The sequence below is a fragment of the Heptranchias perlo genome, unplaced genomic scaffold (genome assembly GCF_035084215.1).
Source record: "Heptranchias perlo isolate sHepPer1 unplaced genomic scaffold, sHepPer1.hap1 HAP1_SCAFFOLD_70, whole genome shotgun sequence".
Taxonomy (NCBI): Eukaryota; Metazoa; Chordata; class Chondrichthyes; order Hexanchiformes; family Hexanchidae; genus Heptranchias; species Heptranchias perlo.
Window position 1 is genome coordinate 570,053 of NW_027139729.1, and position 7,438 is coordinate 577,490.

Below are 7,438 nucleotides of genomic sequence, written 5' to 3' on the forward strand. Positions count from 1 at the left end.
ACGGGAAATTGAGGAGCAAATATGTAAGGAGATTACAGACAGCTGCAAGAAAAATAGGGTGGTAATAGTAGGGGACTTTAACTTTCCCAACATTGACATGGGACAGCCATAGCATTAGGGGCTTGGATGGAGAGAAATTTGTTGAGTGTATTCAGGAGGAATTTCTCATTCAGTATGTGGATGGCCCGACTAGAGAGGGGGCAAAACTTGACCTCCTCTTGGGAAATAAGGAAGGGCAGGTGACAGAAGTGTTAGTGAGGGATCACTTTGGGACCAGTGATCATAATTCCATTAGTTTTAAGATAGCTATGGAGAAGGATAGGTCTGGCCCAAAAGTTAAAATTCTAAATTGGGGAAAGGCCAATTTTGATGGTATTAGACAGGAACTTTCAGAAGTTGATTGGGAGAGTCTGTTGGCAGGCAAAGGGACGTCTGGTAAGTGGGAGGCTTTCAAAAGTGTGTTAACCAGGGTTCAGGGTAAGCACATTCCTTATAAAGTGAAGGGCAAGGCTGGTAGAAGTAGGGAACCTTGGATGACTCGGGAGATTGAGGCACTAGTCAAAAATAAGAAGGAGGCATATGACATGCATAGGCAGCTGGGATCAAGTGGATCCCTTGAAGAGTATAGAGATTGCCGGAGTAGAGTTAAGAGAGAAATCAGGAGGGCAAAAAGGGGATATGAGATTGCTTTGGCAGATCAGGCAAAGGTGAATCCAAAGAGCTTCTACAAATACATAAAGGGCAAAAGGGTAACTAGGGAGAGAGTAGGGCCTCTTAAGGATCAACAAGGTCATCTATGTGCGGAACCACAAGAGATGGGTGAGATCCTGAATGAATATTTCACATCGGTATTTACGGTTGAGAAAGGCATGGATGTTAGGGAACTTGGGGAAATAAATAGTGATGTCTTGAGGAGTGTACATATTACAGAGAGGGAGGTGCTGGAAGTCTTAACGCGCATCAAGGTAGATAAATCTCCGGGACCTGATGAAATGTATCCCAGGACGTTATGGGAGGTTAGGGAGGAAATTGCGGGTCCCCTAGCAGAGATATTTGAATCATCCACCGCTACAGGTGAGGTGCCTGAAGATTGGAGGGTAGCAAATGTTGTGCCTTTGTTTAAGAAGGGCGGCAGGGAAAAGCCTGGGAACTACAGACCAGTGAGCCTGACATCTGTAGTGGGTAAGTTGTTAGAGGGTGTTCTGAGGGACAGAATCTACAGGCATTTGGAGAGGCAGGGACTAATTAGGAACAGTCAGCATGGTTTTGTGAGAGGAAAATCATGTCTCACGAATTTGATTGAGTTTTTTGAAGGGGTAACCAAGAAGATAGATGAGGGCTGTGCAGTAGACGTGGTCTACATGGACTTCAGCAAAGCATTTGACAAGGTACCGCATGGTAGGTTGTTACATAAGGTTAAATCTCATGGGATCCAAGGTGAGGTAGCCAATTGGATACAAAATTGGCTTGACGACAGAAGACAGAGGGTGGTTGTCGAGGGTTGTTTTTCAAACTGGATGCCTGTGTCCAGCGGTGTGCCTCAGGGATCGGTGCTGGGTCCGCTGTTATTTGTTATTTATATTAATGATTTGGATGAGAATTTAGGAGGCATGGTTAGTAAGTTTGCAGATGACACCAAGATTGGTGGCATTGTGGACAGTGAAGAAGGTTATCTAGGATTGCAACGGGATCTTGATAAATTGGGCCAGTGGGCCGATGAATGGCAGATGGAGTTTAATTTAGATAAATGTGAGGTGATGCATTTTGGTAGATCGAATCGGGCCAGGACCTACTCCGTTAATGGTAGGGCGTTGGGGAGAGTTATAGAACAAAGAGATCTGGGAGTACAGATTCATAGCTCCTTGAAAGTGGAGTCACAGGTGGATAGGGTGGTGAAGAAGGCATTCAGCATGCTTGGTTTCATTGGTCAGAACATTGAATGCAGGAGTTGGGATGTCTTGTTGAAGTTGTACAGGGCATTGGTGAGGCCACACTTGGAGTACTGTGTACAGTTCTGGTCACCCTATTATAGAAAGGATATTATTAAACTAGAAAGAGTGCAGAAAAGATTTACTAGGATGCTACCGGGACTTGATGGTTTGACTTACAGGGAGAGGTTAGACAGACTGGGACTTTATTCCCTGGAGAGTAGGAGGTTAAGGGGTGATCTTATAGAAGTCTATAAAATAATGAGGGGCATAGATAAGGTCGATAGTCAAAATCTTTTCCCAAAGGTAGGGGAGTCTATAACGAGGGGGCACAGATTTAAGGTGAGAGGGGAGAGATACAAAAGGATCCAGAGGGGCAATTTTTTCACTCAAAGGGTGGTGAGTGTCTGGAACGAGCTGCCAGAGGCAGTAGTAGAGGCGGGTACAATTTTGTCTTTTAAAAAGCATTTGGACAGTTACATGGGGAAGATGGGTATCGAGGGATATGGGCCAAGTGCAGGCAATTGGGACTAGCTTAGTGGTATAAACTGGGCGACATGGACATGTTGGGCCGAAGGGCCTGTTTCCATGTTGTAACTTCTATGATTCTATGATTCTATTGTTAGAAAGTGGACAGTGCAGAATATGATTATATAGTTCAGATTACACGGGGGAACGATAATTACATCCCTGGGTTACACGGTCGTGTTGTGAGATATTGGATAGTGCAGAAACACGAATATTCAGGCCAGAATAGAGGGAGAACTATTGTTACATCCCTGGGTTACACTGTCGTGTTGTGAGATATTGGATAGTGCAGAAACACGAATATTCAGGCCAGATTAAAAGCGGAACTATTGTTACATTCGTGGATTACATTATTGTATTGTGAGATATTGGACCGTGCAGAAACATGAATATCCTGTTCAGATTATAAAGGGATACTATTGTTACATTAATGGGCTACACTATCATGTTGTTAGGTATTCGGTAGTGCAGAAACATGAATGTCCAGCTCAGATTATAAGGAGGGAAGTATTATTAAACCCTGGCTTACACTGTCATATTGTTAGATATTCGACAGTGCAGAAACATGAATATCCAGTTCCAATCATAAGGGGAACTATTGTTACATCCTTGAATTACACGATCATATTGTTAGACATTGGGCAGTGCAGGAACTTGACTATCCAGTTTAGATTAGAAGGGGGAACTATTGTTACATCCCTGGGTTACACCGTCATATTGTTAGACACGGGGCAGCACACCGGCCTCCAGGATCATTCAAGCACGTCACAAATCACAATCTAAGAGAAACATGAAGCTTAGAGGTTTACAGAACAGGGGCCCATCGTGTCAGTGCCAGTTCATGGTTAAAGCAATTCAAAATGTATGCAATGGCAAACTTTCTCCCAAGTGCCCTTTATCTTCATCAATTTCAAATATGTATTCAATTTTCTCTTAAATGATACAATGGTAAAAATTGTTATTGTACCTTTTCTGGTTATTCCATTCCCGATGGTAAAATATTCCATGCTCCAAAAAATCTTTGCGTGAAGAATTTAAAATTAAACTCTTTCATGATGAGCTGGAATTGTTGATCTCTTGTCACTGATACAAAAAACCAGAGGATACAGTAATTCTCTATTACTCTATCACTGATCCAAATGACCACACGATACAGTAATTCCCTATCACTCTATCATTGTTCCTCACAACCAGACGATGCATTAATTATCTATTACTCTATCATTGATCCTCACGACCAGAGGATACAGTAATTCTCTATTAATCTCTCACTGATCCTCACAACCAGAGGATACAGTAATTCTCTATTACTCCATCACTGATCCTTACAACCAGAGGATACAGTAATTCTCTATTACTCTCTCATTGATCCTCACAACCAGAGGATACATTAATTCTCTATTACTCTATCATTGATCCTCACAACCAGACGATACAGTAATTCTCTATTACTCTATCACTGATCCTCACAGGCAGAGGATACAGTAATTCCCTATTACTCTATCACTGATCCTCACAACCAGAGGATACAGTAATTCTCTATTACTCTATCACTGATCCTCACAATCAGACAATGCAGTAATTCTCTATTACTCTATCACTGATCCTCACAACCAGAGGATACAGTAATTCTCTATTACTCTATCACTGATCCTCACAACCAGAGGATACAGTAATTCTCTATTACTCTATCACGGATCCTCACAACCAGAGGGTACAGTAATTCTCTATTACTATATCATTGATCCTCACTACCAGAGGATACAGCAATTCTCTATTACTCTATCACTGATCCTCACAACCAGAGGATACAGTAATTCTCCATTACTCTATCACTGATCCTCACAACCAGAGGATGCAATCATTCTCTATTACTCTATCACGGATCCTCACAACCAGAGGGTACAGTAATTCTCAATTACTATATCATTGATCCTCACTACCAGGGGATACAGCAATTCTCTATTACTCTATCATTGATCCTCACAACCAGACGATACAGTAATTCTCTATTACTCTATCACTGATCCTCACAGGCAGAGGATACAGTAATTCCCTATTACTCTATCACTGATCCTCACAACCAGAGGATACAGTAATTCTCTATTACTCTATCACTGATCCTCACAATCAGACAATGCAGTAATTCTCTATTACTCTATCACTGATCCTCACAACCAGAGGATACAGCAATTCTCTATTACTCTATCACTGATCCTCACAACCAGAGGATGCAATCATTCTCTATTACTCTATCACGGATCCTCACAACCAGAGGGTACAGTAATTCTCAATTACTATATCATTGATCCTCACTACCAGGGGATACAGCAATTCTCTATTACTCTATCACTGATCCTCACAACCAGAGGATACAGCAATTCTCTATTACTCTATCACTGATCCTCACAACCAGAGGATACAGTAATTCTCTATTACTCTATCACTGATCCTCACAACCAGAGGATACAGTAATTCTCTATTACTCTATCACTGATCCTCACAACCAGAGGATACAGTAATTCTCTATTACTCTATCACTGATCCTCACAATCAGACAATGCAGTAATTCTCTATTACTCTATCACTGATCCTCACAACCAGAGGATACAGCAATTCTCTATTACTCTATCACTGATCCTCACAACCAGAGGATACAGTAATTCTCCATTACTCTATCACTGATCCTCACAACCAGAGGATGCAATCATTCTCTATTACTCTATCACGGATCCTCACAACCAGAGGGTACAGTAATTCTCAATTACTATATCATTGATCCTCACTACCAGGGGATACAGCAATTATCTATTACTCTATCATTGATCCTCACGACCAGAGGATACAGTAATTCTCTATTAATCTCTCACTGATCCTCACAACCAGAGGATACAGTAATTCTCTATTACTCCATCACTGATCCTTACAACCAGAGGATACAGTAATTCTCTATTACTCTCTCATTGATCCTCACAACCAGAGGATACATTAATTCTCTATTACTCTATCATTGATCCTCACAACCAGACGATACAGTAATTCTCTATTACTCTATCACTGATCCTCACAGGCAGAGGATACAGTAATTCCCTATTACTCTATCACTGATCCTCACAACCAGAGGATACAGTAATTCTCTATTACTCTATCACTGATCCTCACAATCAGACAATGCAGTAATTCTCTATTACTCTATCACTGATCCTCACAACCAGAGGATACAGTAATTCTCTATTACTCTATCACTGATCCTCACAACCAGAGGATACAGTAATTCTCTATTACTCTATCACGGATCCTCACAACCAGAGGGTACAGTAATTCTCTATTACTATATCATTGATCCTCACTACCAGAGGATACAGCAATTCTCTATTACTCTATCACTGATCCTCACAACCAGAGGATACAGTAATTCTCCATTACTCTATCACTGATCCTCACAACCAGAGGATGCAATCATTCTCTATTACTCTATCACGGATCCTCACAACCAGAGGGTACAGTAATTCTCAATTACTATATCATTGATCCTCACTACCAGGGGATACAGCAATTCTCTATTACTCTATCATTGATCCTCACAACCAGACGATACAGTAATTCTCTATTACTCTATCACTGATCCTCACAGGCAGAGGATACAGTAATTCCCTATTACTCTATCACTGATCCTCACAACCAGAGGATACAGTAATTCTCTATTACTCTATCACTGATCCTCACAATCAGAAAATGCAGTAATTCTCTATTACTCTATCACTGATCCTCACAACCAGAGGATACAGCAATTCTCTATTACTCTATCACTGATCCTCACAACCAGAGGATACAGTAATTCTCCATTACTCTATCACTGATCCTCACAACCAGAGGATGCAATCATTCTCTATTACTCTATCACGGATCCTCACAACCAGAGGGTACAGTAATTCTCAATTACTATATCATTGATCCTCACTACCAGGGGATACAGCAATTCTCTATTACTCTATCACTGATCCTCACAACCAGAGGATACAGCAATTCTCTATTACTCTATCACTGATCCTCACAACCAGAGGATACAGTAATTCTCTATTACTCTATCACTGATCCTCACAACCAGAGGATACAGTAATTCTCTATTACTCTATCACTGATCCTCACAACCAGAGGATACAGTAATTCTCTATTACTCTATCACGGATCCTCACAACCAGAGGGTACAGTAATTCTCTATTACTATATCATTGATCCTCACTACCAGAGGATACAGCAATTCTCTATTACTCTATCACTGATCCTCACAACCAGAGGATACAGTAATTCTCTATTACTCTATCAAACAACTTCATGATTTGAAATTGATGTTTCCTCTCCTCCATTTCCATAGAAAAATTCCCGGAATTTCACGTCTTTCCTCATACAGCTTCCCTTCCCTGGCCTCGTTCGAGATAATCAACATTGTGCTTTCTATGGGTTGAGTGCAGTTTCTATAATGGCCGTCAAAACCGCAGACTGTACTCTGGATCTACGGGCTTTAACCAAAGAGAGTCACTCATAAAGCTGCATCATATTAAGAGAGTAGGAATAAATGGGTCTTTTGAAACAGAGCGCAGGAATAAACTGGTCTTTTTCAGGGTGGCAGGCGGTGATTAGTGGGATACCCCAGGGATCAGTGCTTAGGCCCCAACTATTCACAATATATATCAATGATTTGGATGAGGAAACCTAATGTAATATTTCCAAGTTTTCTGACGACACAAAACTTGGTGGGATTGTGAGTTGTGAGGAGGATGCAAAGAGGCTTCAAGGCGAATTAGGCAAGTTGAATGAATGGGCAAATACATGGCAGATGCAATATTACGTGCACAGTACACTCCAGGTGTGGTATCAACAAGGACGGGTGAAACTGCATTAAGACATCCTCGCTCCTGTACTCAAATCCTCTTGCAATGAAGGCCAACATACCATTTGCCTTCCGAACTGCTTGTTGCACC